At 36.8% G+C, this 21,582-nt stretch overlaps 1 protein-coding gene across 1 annotated transcript in view; it reads left to right on the top strand.

The window, feature by feature from the left end:
• The window catches only part of LOC134671299 (apoptosis-stimulating of p53 protein 2-like), a 408,163-nt gene that overhangs the window by 33,196 nt on the left and 353,385 nt on the right, over window positions 1-21,582 (top strand). The window lies entirely within an intron of this gene.

The raw sequence follows: 21,582 nt of genomic DNA, 5'->3' as shown, positions 1-21,582 counted from the left end.
TGGTTTGTGTTAATTTCGCGATTACGAAGCTTATTTATGTGCCTATGTTTGTGCCATTGTTAATACAATTATTAAAGGCTTATGATTATGTTATAATGTGAAAGTTTTTGTCAAGAAAATAGGGCCTGGCCTTTCTTCAGGATTTCCCCGATCTGATCAGAGAAAGTCCGCCGAGGTCTACCCCTTCCAACTCCCACTCCTTCTCCCTTATACACTCTCTTTGTTAGCCTTCTTTCACTCATTCTTTCCACGTGTCCAAACTATCTCAACATACCTTTCTCAATTAATTCATATATCATGTAAGTACCTATAGTCCGTTTTTTTTAGCATTAGAAAGAACTTCGCAGAAGTTCGCTTGTGGTTCTAAATCTGGCACTTTTAGCGGTAACAATTTGAAGTAAATTATATGTATTGACTATGCTAGATTAGATAATTCAATAATTATTAACAATTAACGAGCCTCATAGAAACTGTACGCTTGCTTCTGCGGAGTTCTTTCTAATGCTAAAAAAAACGAACTATATATGTAGTTACTATAGAAAATTCCATATCAACAATGAGATACGTTTTCATTGCTATATTTACTTGGTTAAACTTAGTGCAGCTCTTCACTCAACCCAAGCGTAACCAAGCACTATGTAAGCTTATTAGTAAGTGATACAGTACTTCTTCAACGTGCAGATTATATATGGGGCTTCTTGTACGGCTTCGTTTCAATTCGACGTAGAAGGGGTCGCGTTATACCTAATGCTATCTAATACTCGTGTCAAGGACTCGAGAACTGTGATATTGAAAACTTGGGGGAAGTTCTATCTATGAACGACTTAAATGGAAAAAATATGAATTGAATGTTTTTTGACTAGCAGCAGAATAGAAGTAGCGTTCTAAAATGTCTGGACAGATGAATGAATTAAAGATAAGATAAGACAAGATAATCATTTATTGCATAATTATAGGTGTTACAGAAAGGTGGATTACATGAATTAACATGATATATATTAAATAAAATTAAATATATAAAAAATTTAAATTAATTTATTATTATTACTAATAACTAATTAATGCATAAATAAATTATAAATAAAATGAAATGAATGATTGAATAGCCCTTATAAAACTCTTCCCAATCCCAAGTTAAGGAAAATAGTATACTGCAGACACCAATTTAAGGTAGGTACCCGCTACGCTCAATTCTAACTCGAGCGAAGTTTCAAGCGGGAGACTTGAATATTGATTGCCTATTGAAACACTATGCCGAACTATAGGTATGCCATGCTATTACTATACGGCGAACTTTCTTCTTAAACGCTGATCAAAGGATCGCGAAAGAAAAATGGAACTTGGGAATATTTCTACAGTATAGCGTACGTACATACGTACACTACGTACAGGCGTACATGAATAGGAAAAACTAGTTAGAATTTCTTTTTCTTTGTAACTACAATGATATAATTTTGCATCGTCTTTTTGAAAACTAGTTATGCTTTGTGAATTTTGTACATATGAATATACACCTAACAAAGTCGAATATAGTCAAGCCAACATAGTAGTTATTTCACCGGGTTAACAAAATTACGGTAATTAATCAAAGTAAAACTATTCAAAATCATTGCATTATTACATTATATGGAGGTTCAGGACATGGTACGGAGGTTTTAAAATACCTAAGTATGGTAGTCGTGATACGAGTCAGACGGTTCCTTTCGTCTCCACTGTTCTCTGTTCCCTAGGGGCCTACCGCGAACATCAAAGTTAGAAATTTCTATCGATCTCGCCTATTTGAGCGTTATAACAGAGGCAGAGGTAGATAACGAAATTTATATTTTCGATGTTCTCGGTAGACCCTCTGTGCCTTCACGTGAACCGTCAGCCCTACGAGCATGCAGTGCACGGCAGTATGCCGTGTACGTGCCGACGCGGCAAATCAATTTGGTGGCACGCGCGCCCGTAACAAACGGTTCGCGGCAATAAAATGGTGAAATCGAAGGTATGACCAGTGTTGCCAACTCGGATTTTGAAAAAATGCTAGACTAATGTGTTATAAAATAATGCCAAAGTTTTTTGAAATATGCTACAAAAAAAAGCTAAAATGTTACTTGAAATCAGACACTTAAAACACATACATTTTTCAAATTTGCCGCCTTTTTCTACTGACAAGATCTGCTTGACCAACTTTATATAGTCCGTCGAAGTCCATCCGTCCACAAAAGTCAAAATTCATATGAAAATATGAACCACATAAGGCGATGGCGCATATTGTTGCTGCCAAGTTGGTGCAAACTTGGCTTAGACTAAATTATGCTAAGCTAATTAAGCTAATTATGGTAAAAATATGCCAGATGCTAAATAGAAAATTTTGGTCCCAAAGCGAGTGAAAATATGCCAGATTTGGCATCATTTATGCCAAGTTGGCAACACTGTTTTCATACGATGAGCGGGTGTTGTGCGATCTGCTGATAAAGCACAGCTGAGGCATAGCCATGTAGACTTCTTTCATCTACATATTTACTACGGTCAAGGGATTTGATTTCCGTCAAACTTTGTATCTTCGTTTTGTTTGTTGTTTCGTGAAAGGTTGTCTGGAAGAGATTGCTCTTAAAGCGATAAGACTGTCAGTTGTTACCTCTATTGTCTTTGTTTATGTTACTTTACATTTATTGTGAACTACGAGACGAGGTACGAGTATGTGAGGTGTGCAATAAAGACTAGGCATAAAGGGTATTGTATTGTATCTTGTCACAGAGTCCCTACCGACTTTCATATTGATTGTGAAAAATATTCAGGGATACAAAAATTATATTTCTTACGTAAATTACTGAATAAATTCGGTACTAAGATAAGTTAGATATATCAATATCCTACTTCCATATTACACATCTTGATTGACTATATAGGTAATTAGAATTAACAATCGATGTTATATTTTATATGAATATAGTCACTATGTTTTTCAGAGATTGCAATGCCTACGAGTATATCTACCTTTTTAGTGGCAATCCCTTGGAATATGGCGAGTTGTGAAACTGTTTTTCAGCAGGCTGTGACTCCACAACATGTAATAAACATCGAAAAATGACAGGGTCGGTCACGTAGTGGACAGCAGGACGAATTGACCCTGTGCGTTCATATACTTTTTCAAAGCTTCGTGACAGATTGTCATCAGGCTTCGCAATAGGCTTCCGCTTTTTATTTACAGGTCATGTAAATCAAACATAGAATATCTATGTATACTACCACAATCAGTCACAATCTAAGGGTCTACCGCAAACGAGAGAGTCGAAATTTTGTTATCTAACCTCTCTTTCACTCTTGCATATTCGAAGGATAAAGAAGCAGATAGCTGAGTTTCAATTTTCACGTTTTCCGGTAGGCCCTTTGTAACAAACCGCCTTGATGTATCAATGTCATATTTTATTTTCTGTGTTATATTAAATTTGTCAAAAATCAGTTTAAGGCACAGTATGTTTAAGCTATTTTTTGCTGACTCACTCTGCAGTGTCTTAATTTACAACAGACTAAGAAATTGAACGAAACGTCATAGTTACTCGTACTTGTGACACTTCAAACTGAGATAAATGTAATATAAGGACACCTAACACTTTCAAACCGTTTTGTGGTTACATGATATGGCAAAAGACAAACATAAAAAATATATTTACATGCACACGGAACCGATAGGTCAATACCTGTATACCTTTAAACTAGCAATATATTCTTGTATAGTTAGGGGATGTCAGAAACGGCTCTAACGATTTCAATAAAATTTGGGGTATTTCGATCTTGGTATGTCTTATCACTGGGAAAACGCGCAATTTTGAGATTGTATATGTTTTCCGCTCCGCAAAACTCGGTCTTCCAGATATTTTAATATAAATTAATACACGTACCTAAAAAGCGTTATCCTTTCTTTGTCAGTCGTCAGTGTTCTTATTGACTCAATATTAGTTCTAACTCACAACATGTATCTTGCGTTGCAACTTGCATGCGTTATATAATTTCGGCAAGGTCCCAAAATGTTCAATCGTGCAGAAAATCACATGCACAGTCAGATCAAATGCGAGCGCTACAGGCGCTTCCGGATCCGCTTCCTCTGATCCCGAACTTACTCTCAAAGGGTAATAGCATAGCCGAACGTTCGATAGTGGTGGTTTACATTTACACAGGAGCTTAGTCGAAATTTACAACTTCTAATTTTGATCCTTTTTAATATCACTGACAGTGCATCTTGCTCGTATTAGTACATACATGTTGGCGTGACTGACATGGGTACCTACCATGCGAATGGGATCCCAATGAAATCATATTTGGAATGTACGAATATGGATCCAGATTTAAATAAGGAACCCTAAAAACAAAAAGACATTACGCTTGTCTCTCGCTTTGGACGTCTGTGATATGCTATGGAGTTTTAAGTTTCTTTCATTACATGACTATGTATTAACTATATACTACTTACATAATAAACTACCAAAACAACTTTTTGCAAACTCTGAACCAAACCTGTACCTAACAAGCATTTCGTGAAACTCAAAATAAACTTCGAATGACAATTTAGGTACCTATCTCATTAGCAACCTTTAATTAACTAAGTTCAGCGGTGTGAGAATTTACAATATGCAATTGTGCATTAACATCATGGCTTGTATCTTTAAATCCAAATCTCAAGATTCAAAGTTTATCTAACGAAGTTGTTTAAGTTATAACTGGCTCAAATTCAATGCTTATCGCTCAAAGCGGGAGTTAGTTCAGAGCTATAGATTGTCGGTGTATTCCTACGAGAATGGAAGGCGACGGTGTCCCGAATTTGATTAAACTAAAGTCACCCTAGCTAAGTAGCATTTACTTACCTAAGTGCCACTTAGCGATATCATAGTTGCTTTCAAAATATCTCGCCTTCATTGTACGTCCTCAGACTGTCGCAGAAAGACTCCTCGTTACGAGATGTTAAAAGACTCGTTTTCACCACCCATTTATAGGCGCTCTTATACTTATAAGAGTACATATCATCAAATACAACTGTTAATTTCTTAAAATATGGTACTAAGATGGTCGAATTACAATAAGTGCGTCATATTCTGCCCCTCTTCTTCTTCGCTACACTCTCTACAGAATGATCGTGCTATTAAGTCAATTTTTGTGCGACTCGCTTAACGAAACGTCACCATTGCTCCCGTACCTACGAGTAGAGCTGTTTTCCGTGAGCATTCGCTTGTGGCCGACACACTAGCTTTGATTTGGTCTGCCTCTATCGGCGTAGAAATATTAGAATTACCTACACTTTTTGTTGAAACCCTTTGGTTATAAGTATTATAAACGTTCTTATACTTGTTGTTGTCGTTGGCATACCGGGTGCGTGTGCGTAGACGTGCACCTGCATGTTATAATATACCTACAGTTCCTTATGAGAAACGACACACCGCTTGCGTGACGTGTGCGTGCGCGGCTTCAACATTTTAGCGCACACTTTTTAGCGAACACCAAATGTGTGATATTCTAAAGTAGTCTTACTTGCTCCGTCTAGTAAGTGATCTGTGTGGGCATCAAAATGCAGTGATATTAATTTTAAACGATCGCTGCTACCGTCTGTGGATCACTCGTGTTTATCGCTGGCTATTAATTAAGCTCGGTCCGCTTTGGCTTTGTGTGGTCTGTTTTATACAATCAAAGCCTGAATTTGGTTTAAAATCGGTCCGATATAGGCACAGAAACCTTTTCACATCACATGACTTTAGGACGTGCTGTATTAGTTGAAACTGAAAAGCCGCGCAAATAGTACCTTCCAGTCTATATATATTTACCCTGGTTGTTACTATGCATCAAAATATTGCAGCGTCATTTTTATAAAATCTCAGAAACATGTAACAAAGTATGGGTCAGTTACTCAGTTGTCACTGAAACATGGACAGAGAAAATCATACTAAAGGGATGAGTGTAAGTTTATTTTACTACTGCCAACTGCTACAGAAAAAAATACTGATGTGCCAGACTATAAAATATGTATACCATGAGTTTATCATTACGGTTTACCATAAGTTTATTTTTAAAATTTCCTGTGAATTCTTTTTGAAATACGCGACAAGTGTCTGTTATCGAGAAATTCGACACTGACTGAAGCTTACTTCCATATCGGTTACATGAAGGATCCATCGCTGTCAAAAAGCCAGTCCTCGTAATAATTGCTCAGCGATGGGTATCATGGCTGTGGTTTACAAGTATCTACGTGATATAAAACACTTGTGCTGTACTGTGCGGAACGTACACAGGCTTTGTCCTACACTCGTTTTGTCTCTGCTCACATCCTGAACGGACGCGAGTCGACGACCTCTGATGAAAAGCCGATTTCTAACAGTTCTTTTGTGAGATGTGAATGTTCGCCGCGTTGCGTTGCGTACGGCCGACAATGAGATTTAGTGGAGCGTCCAAACATCGGCTACCTCAGTTGCATGTTTTTCAACCTACACAATATGATCGCTATTCGAAAAATCTCGCATTGAACTGTGGAATGCGTAGGTATGTCGAAGTTGAACTCTAATTACAACACACTACTTAGTGTTACGTTTTACTCATTTATGCTATGTTTAGGTAGTTTAACTTGTATAACTTGCCCTGTTTAGCTCATAAAACTTACTCGTGTAGACTGTAGACCATTGCTGAGTAAACAGCTGTACAAGTAGTATACCAGTAGTACGAAAAGCCATTAAACAGCAAATAAGTTGTCAATATGTCAACATTTTCGAGACTGCAGCGGACGAGCGAAGTTCGGCAGTCAATAAGTTTCGTAAACGGCAACATGCGCACTAAAGTCATTCCAAATTATACCTTAAACATAACGTAGTAAAGTTCCTTTTTATTTAATCGAGAAACCCTTTATTGCTTTGTCACAAATATCTAAGCTTAAACCGTAAAATACACAAAGCAACGCAACCAAGTTTACCCAATAACATGAGACTTTATGTAGTAGTTGTAATTATAACTTTTAATTAACATGTTGTAAAATTACGTATGTATGCAAGATTACTGTGGGTACGAAAATACTTTTGTTAATATTTAATTATGAATAAATTTAATTTACTTAATTATGAAGTTTTTATATTAATCGCAAACAACGTAGGTCCACTAACATAACATTGATATTTTTTATCGTCATAAACCACGAATAGAATGTAATCCGACCGTACTTACATATGGAGTTCTAAGGTTGGCAGCACATGTTTAAAAGTTTGAAAACTTTTAATGATGTTTCAATTTAATTTTCATAATTATTGCGGTGTTGACTCTCAAATAACAACGTGTTACCAAATTCTTGCAAATGTTTTTGAATTATTAAAAGAGAATTTTTTTTACAGTAATGAACTGTCTTCACGCCCGCCAGTTAGGGGTCATCCATTAATTACGTCACACGAATTTCTAGGTTTTTTGACCCCTCCTTGTCACACTTGGTCACATTTGGCAAACCCCTCCCCCATAGTGTGACGTCACATTTTTTCTACGTAATCGCCAAATCGAATTAAGTAAGTATCTAAGTATTATTAATATTTTATCAAAATATTTTTGACGATATAAATATTAGTAATTTTATACCCCAAAACAGCTTAGGAAAGAAAATTAAAACGAATAAAAACGATTATCGTTTTAAAAACTTGTTATTTCAATGTACAGCGAATAAAATAATTTAAATACATTTTCGGTTACTCATGAAGTTAAAGTGACGTCACAAAGTTTGTGTCTCCCCCCTCCCCCATGTCACAATATGTCACATTTTCTTGACCCCCTCCCTCCCCCTAAACGTGTGATGTAATTAATGGATGACCCCTTAGTACAGAGATTGGAAAAACTACGAGTAGTATACTGTTTTTGTTATTTTAGCTACACCTGCCTTGCCCAGATAACAAACAGATTCCATATAGGGCAGCCCTAGCGTTGTCTGTAATTGACACCGCAAACGAACTCAATGCCAACTTGACAGTATTTTTCGTCAGGTAGGTATTCCAAATACATTTAAGTAATCCGTCATTTAAGTTCTCAATGATATACTACACCTGTATGTAAGTAGATAAGTATATGTATATGAATCTACGTGTCCCTAACCTCTGAACAGACCTTAAACGTAGCTACATAGTGATTATTGATTAAAGTATGTATGTATTTCCAAATGACAATGTTTACAATAGAATACTTACCTACTCTTTCAGTACACAGTCGCCATCAGATAGGTACCTATAGGTATCGGAGCGGCTAAGACGTTCACAAATATCTGAACATACCTCTATTGTTTTTTTTTTTTATTATTATTATGAATGGGCTTACTCATGGCCACAGACTAGCCGAGGCGTAGACGTGGCCTACGATGGAGCGAGCTCGCCCAGAAGGTGCCTGTTCACTCTTGATTCTTGATTATTGTTAAGGAGTTAAAGTCTTGTTCTGATATTTTTAGCACCTTTGCCGCTTCATTATATTTAATGGCAATTGTACACATCATGCAGCCTTAAATAAATGAACACAACCTAACAAAGCTCGATTGTCGGATGTTGTAATTGAAACATTCACCCTTTTTATACACATCGACACTGATACCATATCCCATTTTCCATCACATTTTCAATCTTGACCCGTTCAAATTTGGACCTTGTTCGCACGCGTCACGGTTTATTTTAGGGTCAAACAGATCACTGTGTTACGTTCTTTCCTGTGGACATACACAAAGTTAAGGGCTATAAAGATTAATTTTCTTATTTAACCCTTATCCACGTAAAAAGGTCCTCCTTTTATTTACAGAACTATGATAAAATCATTACTTACATGCCCACAAGCTGTTAACTATTGCCCACAGGAGAGAAAACTAGCGTGTTCGCGCGAACTGTACATTTTTCTCTCCTGTGGGCAATAGTTAACAGCTTGTGGGCATGTAAGTAATGATTTTATCATAGTTCTGTAAATAAAAGGAGGACCTTTTTACGTGGGTTAGGGTTAAATAAGAAAATTAACCTTTATAGCCCTTAACTCTTGTGTATGTCTACAGGAAAGAACGTAACACAGTGATCTGTTTGACCCTTTAGGCTGGCGGCGCTTGCGCAGGATTAGGGGGACAATGCGTTTGGACATTCCCGCGGATTAAGGCTCGTGACAGCCTGGGGATGTGTTCGGAAACGATATTTCATTTATGTAATATTTTCCTGGACAAGGGCTGTTGTTTGCTGGACAAGGGTTGTTGTTTGCTGGACAAGGGTTGTTGTTTGCTGGACAAGGGTTGTTATTTGCTGGACAAGGGACAAGAGAAGTGCGTAGTGCATGGGAGCCTTGGGAGCTAGGATAAAAGTAGCTGGTAACTGCTGTATGGTGAATGTCCCGGATGGATTTCTTTATACTTTACATCATAATCCCTACTTTATATCATTTGCATCTTATTTTGGAATCACCAGCAATGTCGCTGTACTGTTGCGAGTGAGACGCGCTGATCAAATTCGTTTTCAATACAATTCTGCTGAACAATTCACAATTGAGTCTTCTCTGTTAATTGTTTGGAAAACTAACGAATCCGATCAGACAGTGAGCGGGAAACTAAAGGGGTGTTAAACCTTTAAAGCGAACTAAATCCTGTTTAACATTGTTTCTGAAAAACTCGCAACAGCGTCTGTTAAAAGAATAATTCCGTACACGGCGGGAAGAAGTTGATAACTCGAGATATTTTGCTTTTCTCGAGAAATTTGAACTTAAAATAAAACTGTTTAAGGTTCAAATTACTTCAATTTTTTCCCGAAAGTTATCAACTTCCCGCCGTGTACGGAATTATTGGTGACGGTTCCTAAATTCCTAACTTACTGTGAACCCTTTCTTCTACATTGTATATTTAATATGGCTGACTGTCATCTATCTTAATTAGTAGTGTGATAGATGGGCGTTTTTGTATTGTTGTTAGTTGTTATTGTTCTTAAGATACCCTGATATGTTATATCTACTCAGAATCATATGTTTTTGTAAGAGCAGAATAATTAAAATTCAATTCCGATGTAACATGATCTAATTATGAGAGCGCTCAACCGCAAGCGAATCAAAGGTGAGAAAGAGCAATTAAAGCGCCTTATTGCTTATTGATGGCTCTATAGACGTGATATCATACTCTAACAATGTTATTATTGTGCTTCCTCACCGTAACATACATGCAACGCTCTAGTAAGTAGATACTGAACTGGGGGCGAATTCAGATTTTTCAAATATTGCACTGATTTGTTGATCTCAGTGCATTTTGATCGCACTCATGTTTTGGCGCGAGAGGAATGAATGATACTCATCATAATTTATAATCGAATTCCGCCTTCTGACAGCAAGAGGTGGAATTCAGTGGAGATGGAGTAGAAATGATTTTCTTTTACAATACTTACCTTATTAAAGGAAGAGAAAGAAAACAATCAAGCTCCGAATATTTATAGCTTTTCAGCGATAAGACCGCCTCGCCTGCTGTTTACCTCTGATTTTATTTCTGTTATGCAATAAATAGTATTTGTATTGTAAATTGTAATACATATATGTTAAGTATATATATATTAGACTTATTTGATCAATATACCTAAGATTACGTATAGTGTCGTCGGTGCATTTAGCATTTTATTTTATGGAAGCGTCAAATTAGCCCACAAGAATTTCCAATATATGCACAATAGGATCTTATCGGTTTCGTTTTAGTACATACTTATGCGGTATGACATGTTACCATTGCTTCGTAACTCAAATGGTTGTCAAGGATCCGTGAAGTCCTCGGATGCAATTTGGTTGTAGACAGATTTACAACTAAGTATAATATTCACAATACTTGTTCAGCGCATCGACAGAGACGGGCCAATAAGTTTATAATAAGTTTGGTCGCTGATAGTTTATTCTTCTTTGTCATCTCTTAATCCAAATTTGTAATTTTCTACCATTCTTCGTTGTACTTCGTTGTGTATTATTCGTGTAGTGTAAGCACTTAGGAAATGCGTCCTCTCACAACTTTTTGTGTGTGTCCGTAGTAGTAAACCTTCTACTAAGTATATAAAAGGTGTTAAGAAAAAAACAAGCAGGTGTTAAGTAGTGGTGGCCGAGTGGATATGACGTCTGACTTTCAATCCAGAGGTCGCGGGTTCAAATCCTGGCTCGTACCAATGAGTTTTTCGGAACTTATGTACGAAATATCATTTGATATTTACCACTAGCTTTTCGGTTAAGGAAAACATCGTGAGGAAACTATAGCCCAAGTCCTCTCGCACATGAGAGGACGCCTGTGCTCAGCAGTGGGACGTATATAGGCTGAAATGATGATGATGATGATGATGAAGAAAAAAAAAGAAAAGTTTGTGGCTTTTTATAGGCTTTACGTTGCGATAACTCCATATTTTTAGCCAGTCCATTGTAATAGATTATCTTATCATAGAGACGAGCTCGCAGTCCGGACAAAATGTTTTGTGAATCAGTGTCGTGTGTATTCTAGTGTTGTAGGACGCTAGTATAAGGTTGCACTGTTGCTCCGGATATTAGACGGAGCGTGACTACGAGCACTGATAGCTTAGAAGCTTCTCACGATCCGAATTCGGACCGCGAATTTATTACCGCGTAAGCTAATACGTCGTCCAATGAAAGTAGCTACTATGCACTTAGCTTGGAATATTAAAGAGGTTTTATTAAGAAAATAACTTGTCAATATTCATACGACAGCTCAATACAGAAGTGTGCCTGGTGTACCTACGTTTTATCTATATTTATTAGTAGATACTTTTGTCATTGGAAAATTTAGTACGTAATTATATTCCCATGGATAATAAAATTTCATAATAGCGAGGAATCTTGTATGTATCCACATAAAATTACATTAATTAAGGCTGCTTAGGTACAGTCAGAATCAATAGTAGTAAATACGCGCTAAAAGTATCTGTTACACTAATTGTTCTATATAAAAATTATAGAGACAGATCTCTTTTTGTTAGCCTGTTAGAGAATGGTAAATAATTTTGACGCGTAGTTTGATCAGCTGTTTTTGATGCTGATTGTACCATTAGACGTAAAACAACATTATCTGAGTTAAAAATATCATTTGTGTCCTTTAATGTGCAAAGGTAAGGCCGAGGTAGTTATTACGAAAAACCAATTATGTTATTTTATAATCGGAAATTTAAGTACTTACAAGTAATAAAATAACTGTTAAACTATGATTAGGTAGTTGGTGAGTTACTTGGTATAGGTATATACAAGACAGGTACGTAAAGACCGTAACATAAACGATATAAGAACGTTCAATTGTCTCTTTAGTGACATAAAACCGTCTAATGAGCCATAATAAGAGTCAACAAAGTATTGTGTGTAGCTTGTATAACATGTACCTATTAAGTACCATCATCCAATGTTACAAAAAAATGTTGATTCAACCGCTACTGCGTATTTTATGGCAATTTTGCGCGCAGTTTCATGTTTCCGCGAACTAAGCGGTGTGACGTATCGCTTTTACGGGAACTGAAGATGATTTTAAACATTTTACTTTTCATTGTTTTGTGCAATTTGTTTCAACCGACTAAAGCGACAATTTGTGACAATCGGACACAGTCTTTAAAGCACTCGTAGATATAGTCCGAGTGACGTAAGAATTTATTTCAGACAGTTATGTATCAATTTGATCCTTATTTATAATATTTTTGGTTATCAACTTATCAGTTAAACGGAAGGTCATATCATACATAGGTATACATATATGGTATGTGTAAGGGTCAAATTCATATTCTCTTAAAAATCAATTCTTTCCTGACTTCAACTACAATAAAATCCTATGTAACCTACTGTTTTTAGAAAACCTTTTCGGTAACATGTTATTCATAGGCACTTGTGTGTGGCGAAATAATGTGAATGGTAAAGGCCCAATCTATGAATAGATCTTACGAGTAGGTACATATTACATATGTGGCTTATACCAATATGAAATAGCGTTTGCTATAAAGCCTTTTTGTCTTCCGCATATCATCAATTAAAATGTTTACACGCGGTTAAAGTGACGCAAGGCGAATTCTTTAGAACCGGTTTCAATTCGACAATAGGTTTGTGGGGGAACACACAGTACAACCAATCACACGAGACGAGATCTCTAGCCTTCTCTGCCTTTTTAAATTCATACGTACAAAAGGAAGAAAGTGAAGGAAGCGAAAGAGGTATGTCAGGATTCTACCAAGTGGAAATCCGTGGTCTCTGCCTACCCCTTCGGAAAATAGGCGTAATAAATAGGCGTGTATGTATCTACAAAAAGAGACTTCCTAATTTAGCAGAGTTCAACTTTCGATGGTTGATGCTTTTTATCTTGACCTCGAAGCGACATCTCGTTTCGTACTCCATAAAATTAATAACTTGCTTTTTAAGTCACATTCAAGGACCCCGCACAATAGAGCTTTGTCAATCTTAAACGTTGTACGTTGTACTAAATGAGTTTCAATTAAATTTAATGGAATCATTTCGCCAACACGCTCATGGGAACTTAATACAAGTCTCGATGTTTTTCAATTATTGTAAATAATGAGAATTCGGAAGATTTGTTCTAATCGTAAAATAATGTTCTTTGTTCTTTTTTTAAATGTAGTTTATTAGTCACGCAAAGTGCCTTGAACTTAGTTTTTTTTTCGTTTTTTGTTGTAGTTTCGCAAGTAATGGCCTTGGGGCAGCCTTCGTATATTTCCTCAATTAGCGATACGAGCTACTGCACTGTTGTTAGTTGCTAATACATGATGATTTACATAATTTTGATTGTAACAGAGTTTGATACAAATCGGAATTGTTTCGCTTGGACTAATGTTTGTTAAAGCTGTATACCTTTATTATATGCGTATGTACCTGAAGGGTCAGATACAAAACGCGTCTTTCCTGTAGACTTACACAAAAGTTAAGGGTAATAAAAGTAAATTTTCTTATTTAACCCTTATCCACATAATAAGTATGATAAAATCATTACCTACATCCACAAACTGTTAACTATTGCCCACAGGAGATAAGAGAAAAAAGTACAGTTCGCGCGAACATACAAGTTTTCTTGAGCTAGGTACCTAGGTATGCTGACAGACTTTGGTCGGTGATACCTACACTACCGATTTAAGGCAGTCATTATTTAGAACCAATTATTTTCGTCGTTGTAAAATGTGATAGTTATTCGATGAGGATTCAAATATTTTGGGAAATATATGATTTACTACCTACCTTTGGTATCAAATAAGACAATAATTTCCCAAAAACGATTTCCAAACAGAGTCGTGTAAGTGCCAAATTTTTTCCCGGCAACTGCGACGTCAAAACCTCTAGATTAATCTCGAGTGGTTTCGTAAAGCACGTATAATCAGTTCCTTAGGCACTGGTACAACATTAACTTGTATTATAGCTTGTAAACTCCGAATATAATGATAATGTAGGAGCTTAATGTCTTCTTCGGCATACATGGTTTCTTATAGCGACCTTAGTGATGTGCCAACTCGAAGTAATTATGGGGAATTTGATTTACCATACGTTGATGTTAATATTCTCAGTACAAAAAGAAATAAACATTCGCTTAGCTAGGTAAAATAGGTAAATGCTAAATGTAACTTAGAAACTAAAATAGAACAAAATACAACGCTCAAATACTAATATGTTGCTTAAATCGTAGTCTAAATATCATCTAAAAATAAAAAAATCGATCAGGTGAGTGTCGGATCAGAGGTCTGTACTTTCATATATGATGTAAAAAGCCATTCCAGCAAATAGGCGAATCTTTCCGGCACTTACATCCTTTTAATACGAAGAGAAGTCTTTTTGGAAAAAAAAATATTAGGCCATGATCGTTTTTTTATAATTTTCGTGAAAAGTATTACTAAAGCTTTTGTTTTTTCTTTTTTTGTATACTCCCTGTTCTATACTTAATTATCTTAAAAATTATTCACTACATGAAAAACATTTTTGAAACATGCTTATGTTTCCTGTTTTCATTTTCATATTGCTGTCATATTTAGTCAATATTCTCGCATATGAGAATATTCTCGCGGCCATCACTAAGCCTGACCGACTCGTTGGATATTTGTACTCGAAATTGGCCTTGCGGTTGAGGTAACGAGTCATTTTTGGTTGAAAAAATTTGAATGGGCTCGATCAATCATCATTACTTAATTGGAAGCTTTTATACTGCATGACTGATTTACCGACGTACCCAGTCGGTGGTTGTTAAATTAATTAGTTTTAATTCAATTTATGGCGATAGCTTACAAAAAAAACATGGTTTTAATCGTTGTACAAAATGGTCGGTATCTTGAGCATGGTGATTTTTTTTATTTCGCTCGATTCCATCGAGGTTGTGACGATACGGAAACTAAATTCATGTGATATTTGCATATTTAGGCCTCATATTTGCATAGCGTCGATTGTATATGTGGTAAGTAGGTGCCACGGTCGAACGCACAGATATTATAACTAGTCTTCCTTAATCTCGTGTTTCTTTTCCGGTGTAATAAAGTTTTTATATAAGTCGTTGTGTATGTGTGATGGTATCTGTGTTATTAAGGAGTAGTTTAAACGCATCCAAATGCAATAAGTAGTTGAGTACATAAGGGTTCGCAGCTAGGGAGTATTATGGCTAGAGTCAGCTTAAGAAAATATTAAGACCCATTCGCATTTTTCCCAGCTGTGGGACGTACATAAAAGGCTGGTGAATTTAATTATGATTAAGTACTTATATAATTTTATTTGCTGCTCTTATCGCTATGTTAAGAATTGACGTTTATTACGCATTATAAGCATATTAGATCGGCTGAATGAATTACACCCACGCTTATCGCTTCGACAGCGTATAGTGTAAATGGAGGTGTTTGAACTACATTTTATGATTGAATTCTTGGAGTGATTTCATTCGTGCTAATCAAATTCATATCGTGACCCCATATGTGCCTAATGATACGTAAATAATACAACTATTCGGTAAATAATACTACACGTAATTGACGTAAAAGATAATACTGAAAAATTAAGGTTATTAGAATTAGAACTACGGCTGTACAGTCGCCATCAGATATATCAGAGCGGCCAAGGTGCTCACAAATATCTGAGCATGCCTCTATTGTCAAGGCGTTAGAGTGCTTGTTCAGATATTGTGAACACCTTGGCCGCTCCGATATATCTGATGGCGACTGTACCATCACGCTCCGCGATTGTTGCGCCTTTTAGGGTCCTAGCTAAATTGGTTTTTAAATAGTTACGCTATAGAAATTCGAATTTAGCAAGAACCCTAAATGGCATAACAATCCCGTGTGGTGACTGTAGATACTATAAGCACATACATATGTATTAATAATAAACTTACATGTACTAAGTTCTTCTATTCTTAGCATATTCGTGGGTATATCGTCCTGGCGCTCAACGCATAAATGCGTCCCTTGGAGTGGCCGGCGTTGGCCCATCGTGTAGAGGAGCCATAAGCCATTCTTCTGCCACAATTTAAAGGTCTCGTATTTACGTAGTGTCTACCTATATATGTAGCCTCGATCAAGCATCGATCTATATGTCTCACTGCCGATTGGCAGATGCTTCCCACGGCTCGAACTTGACAGAATGATTGTGCATAAGTACCGAGCCTCCACCGAGTCGGTACATTCGCAAAACATATTGTACTCGATTGTGAAATTTGAGCAGAATTCCCAAATTCTTAATAATTTTTTTGTGTTTACGGTCTACGGTATTCTTTGGTAGCCCATTTTCTTTAAAGTTGACTATACTTTATTTTTTATTTTGATTATATTTTTTTATGTTTGATCCTATCAAAAGTGCTCGTGATTCTAAGTAGAAATAACATATAAAATCCATCAACTTTGAATAAAATGGCCCTGGTCTACCTGTGGTGAGACGGTTCGTAAGCTTTGTGAACAACACCACAGTTTATGTTAAATGCGCTTGGCTCATTACATTTGGCATATGCTCACGAACGCACCCTCGAAACGTGAAGGGTTGATGTAAGTACTCTGCAATTAGTTTCGATTTCCGTTAAGGTAGACTGCACGGCTAGTCGTACAAAGTAAACCTTCTCAGGTGAAGGGCAACACTACAGATATGTTAAGGTCAGTTTCACATACTAATAGTTACTCTTAATTGACCATCGGTTGGCTTACGAAATCTCAGTTAACAGTGACGAGCATGGTATAATCACAATGCTAAATGCATTACATTTATAAGTCCATATTTATTTGGTGTTGGGTTCTTGAAGGTCAGTAAGATTGACAGAGATTTTAGGATAAGTAAACTCAGTAAATTATTCCAAATTTTATAGGACGTTCATTCATTAATGTACCAACTAATGTTTTTCTGTTTTATTCTCATCGTGGACAATGGACAATAAAATAAAATCGAAGTAGTCACATCTTGGTGTCGTAAGTCCTTCTTATCGACTCAATAGGTACCTTACATACCTATTCCTGTGATTATGGCTGTTTAAGTAGAGCCGTTTAAAGTATACCGTGAACTGATAAATGTCCTCTGATTTTTGTGCGTACTTTTATCACACATACATATCTATCATAGTCTACTACCTACAGCAATGGCTGTAGAAGACCAATAATGTCTAACATAGCGAGCTCCGTATCACCCAAAAACCCAATGACACAATTCGTTGCCCAACAAAACATAATCTCTTGACAATAAATCTAAGATGGTACGAACGGTACTTCCTAAATGTAGCGAGACGAGACCCACCCTCGATTGTGTTCATTGTATGGTAATATGTCGGCCGCGCCTGCTGCTACCTACTGTCTTGAAAAATGAATTAAGTTCACTAGTAACACAACTGAATAAAGGGTTATATTCTTAAATATTACAATTAAACATAATACGTTTATGTTTGTAAGCCTATGGAAGCGATTTTGAAGTGGACACAAATATTTCACGCAACCATCCTTGCGGCTGTGGACTGTCGAGTCATTTCAGTCGCAAGAGAGATATAGGCTCAGGCAAGTCAAACTAAAAAAAACTCTCCAAATATACATATTTGTTACTGGTCTATAGGTCACGTTACAATGGAGGCTGAAAACTCGACTCGCCCGACCAATTGGCACACACGGCCCACCCATATTACAATCCGCAACCGAACGCATTCCAGCTACCGAATCTACCGACCATACGATTTGTCCCTTCCGTGTCACTGATTTTGTCGTGGTTGTTACTACACATCGGTAATCTCGTAGTATTTTGGTAGCAGAGTAGCTGAGTCAAATAAATTGGTTTAGCCAGTTAAATTCTACCTTGCAATTGCCTGAACATTAACATAACATAACAATTATGTATAACGTAATGAGTATTCCCTATAGAGACGGGAATTGATTACCTATCGTGAACGTTGTAGTATTACTCTAATTAACATCGGTATTAAATAAAATTGATTTCGTAACCGGAATGCACACGCGATACTCGTACCCGAGTAAGATTGCAGTGTCTTCAATTCTTACCTCCTTTTAATCGTATCATTTAATGCGTTTATTAATTAATAAGCGAAATAACAATTGGTCTAAGAAATGTTTGAAGTTTGATTAATTTATCAAGGCATCTTCAGCTAAAACAAGATGCTGAACATCTGAAAGATACTGATCTCGGTATAAAATGAAAAGTTAGCCACCAGCGCTAAAAAAGATAAATGAACTGGCGTGGAATTCTAAGCGTCATTGCGATCGAGTCTGAATGTAATTTCAATATTTTCCTTACACAATCTCGTATCTTTCCACGATTCAATTTTGGAAAGTGAACTTTATAGCTTAGAAGCCAATGTTGCATTTCAAATATAGCAAGCAAGTGAAATAGGTGGTCATGAAAGTGACTTGTCAATTTGTAACGTCACTACGTGACAGTCGTGTCGTGTCGTGCTAACCAGCGGCTGTCGTTCGTCACTTTGGCAAAAAACGTCGACACCAGGCAATTGCATTCATTGTCCACTGTTAGGTGAAAAAACTTGAGGCTTTATGAGTAAACCTTGTTGATTTTTTTTTTGGATCTGATTTTCATGAGTTGGGCGGCTGGTGCCCTTTGCTCTTTAGCTGGCTTGAGCGTCAAGTGCGCGTGAGGCACACTGAGCTTTACAAACTAACTTAAAACTATATATAAACTCTTAATTAACGTCGACGCCGTTGGCCTAACGTTGAGTTCCCAAGCCTTAAGGGCTCAGGGCAAAGAATTCAAAGGGGTCATCGAGAGGAATTTGTGCAATATTTTGTACTCCTTTAGTTGGACTCCATTACTCCATGTAACATAAGTACCTATAGGCTGATTTGTAATCCTTCCGACATAAAGCATAAATTCTGTTACGGAATGTACGGGACCCAATAGTGACGCTGTGTTTTCTTAACACCCTCCTGGCGCCCACGTTGTTTGTAATTTGAATTTATGAATATTGGCACACCGACTCTGTTCCTTGAATTCTTATGAGCCCCGAACACTCTTTGAGTGAGGTTCGATTGAGCGCAAATTTGAATATTTGTGATTTTTAACAGCAAGTCATGGTTGCGATTGTTTGAGATGAAAATACCAATCATGAGTGTATTCATATGTGAAGAATGTTAGGGCGCGGTTGTATAAATTATCACACATTACTTAAAAGGATATAGTAAAACACCAAATTGAATTCTCTAAGCAGTACGCTACGCTTTTTCGTAAACCTGATACTAGCCCAAAACAGAGTTTCATAGTCACCAATTTCCTCTTTCAAGATTTGACCAATAGTGCCCGTAAATTCGTTGTATTTTTTGCTTAAATAGATTCACGGCCCTTCCTATAAAAGGACCTTTTCCATAGTCTAAATATGTACAAATTATTTCAGGAATGAAACAGGACTGTTACACATAGGTACGTTTGTATAGAGAAACACCCGTCTTCTATCATCTTAAGATTTTAATACGGTTATTACGGGGGCTAGGTCGAGGATAGACAATGGCACATCGAACCCACGGCTTGTATTGTGCGGCCCACGAAAATTCTGGAGCACTGAGCGCTTAACCCTGTCACAGTAAACCGATAGCAATCTGGCCGTCAAGAGTAATGAGCGTTTGAAAACGGCAAGGTTCTAAATGTCTTTACATCTTAATGGCTTAAACTGTGTATTCTGTACCTTTATGTAGGCGAATATAGTTCGGTAAGGCGAGCGTTTCGTCGATAGCTTTGCCTAACGGTGTTGACTTAGGTATCACTAAGCTCATGACTTATGTATGATTCTAATAGCTCTTCCTTATTTATGCAAGCACTATTGTGGATGTTTCATAAATATAGGTTTGCTATGGTTATTGTCATAGCTTTGTCTAAGTTCTCTGGATCAATACAAGTACAGACTTAATATTCGTACCTCATAGTTTGACACATCTGTGCTGTTGAAGGCATAAGTTTGTGACCAGGACCATCAACCAGATATACCAACAGCAAGATTGCCTCGCTGGTAAAAGGATGACTAAAAAGAGTGTCAGGATGATTCAGAAAATAACCACCACGTTTCTAACGCTTATGGCTACCCTGACGTAGATTTCTTCTCTATTTAATATATTTTTTCAAACATACAGTTATAAATTAAGTTCATTTCTTTTTAACTGGCCTTTATTCACTTAGCCGGAATGACTCGCAGCGTCGGGTATGAATTCTAAACAATGTTCACAAAACTCAATACACTACATGAAACAAAACATGTATTAAAGACATCATCATTTCATCGTTTCAGCCTATATAGGTCCCACTGCTGAGCACAGGCCTCCTCTCATGCGCGAGAGGGCTTGGGCTATAGTCCCCACGCTAGCCCAATGCGGATTGGGGACTTCACATACACCGTGAGGAAACCTGCATACATCTGCGAAGAAATTCAAAGGTGTATGTGAAGTCCCCAAAGTATTAAACACAACACTAGAATATTAAAAACCCCAAAAAGTAGGTATGGGAAAATATTTCCAACCGAGGTACAAGAAAACACACGCATGATGACAGTCAATGAAATTCCAAAGATAATATAACTTTCCTAGATCATAGACATAGCAGAAACCTTGTTAGTGTTATTATAGTTGGTCAAACCAAATTTGTCAGTAAATAAGAACAAAAAATTATTCTCATCCTTTTCTTACTAGTGTAAGACAAAGATAGTAAGATTCTCTCTATCTATGTTTGAAATGAGAGTCCTTTGACAAACTATACCTACCTATACTCAAAGAGAAAACATGTACTTTTCTGATCGAAGTGTCAAACTATTGACAAAATGTCAAATTAATCCCTGATATCAAAACGCTGTCTACGACAAGATTTTTTTTGCTTTCTTTCTCTTGCTATTTATATTCCAGCTTCTAACAGTTCTATATTTTTCGCGAACACATCGGCATCTCTGTCATTGCAATTTTTTTTTCTTGGTGTTATTTAGGTACGTAAAGAATATTTGATTAAGTATTATCGGTTACCCAGATATACCAACAATAAAGCCTGATCTTAATATAACTGATCAATAACCAAGAAATAACTAGATGGATAAGTAGCTGTAAGTACAGGTTAGAAGAAAGTGGTCCACCGGTAGCAGCCATATCCTATGATTAGAGATCAAGATCGTCCGGTTAAGCCTACCGG

The sequence above is a fragment of the Cydia fagiglandana genome, chromosome 15 (assembly GCF_963556715.1).
Source record: "Cydia fagiglandana chromosome 15, ilCydFagi1.1, whole genome shotgun sequence".
Taxonomy (NCBI): Eukaryota; Metazoa; Arthropoda; class Insecta; order Lepidoptera; family Tortricidae; genus Cydia; species Cydia fagiglandana.
This window is presented reverse-complemented; position numbering and strand designations above follow the sequence as displayed.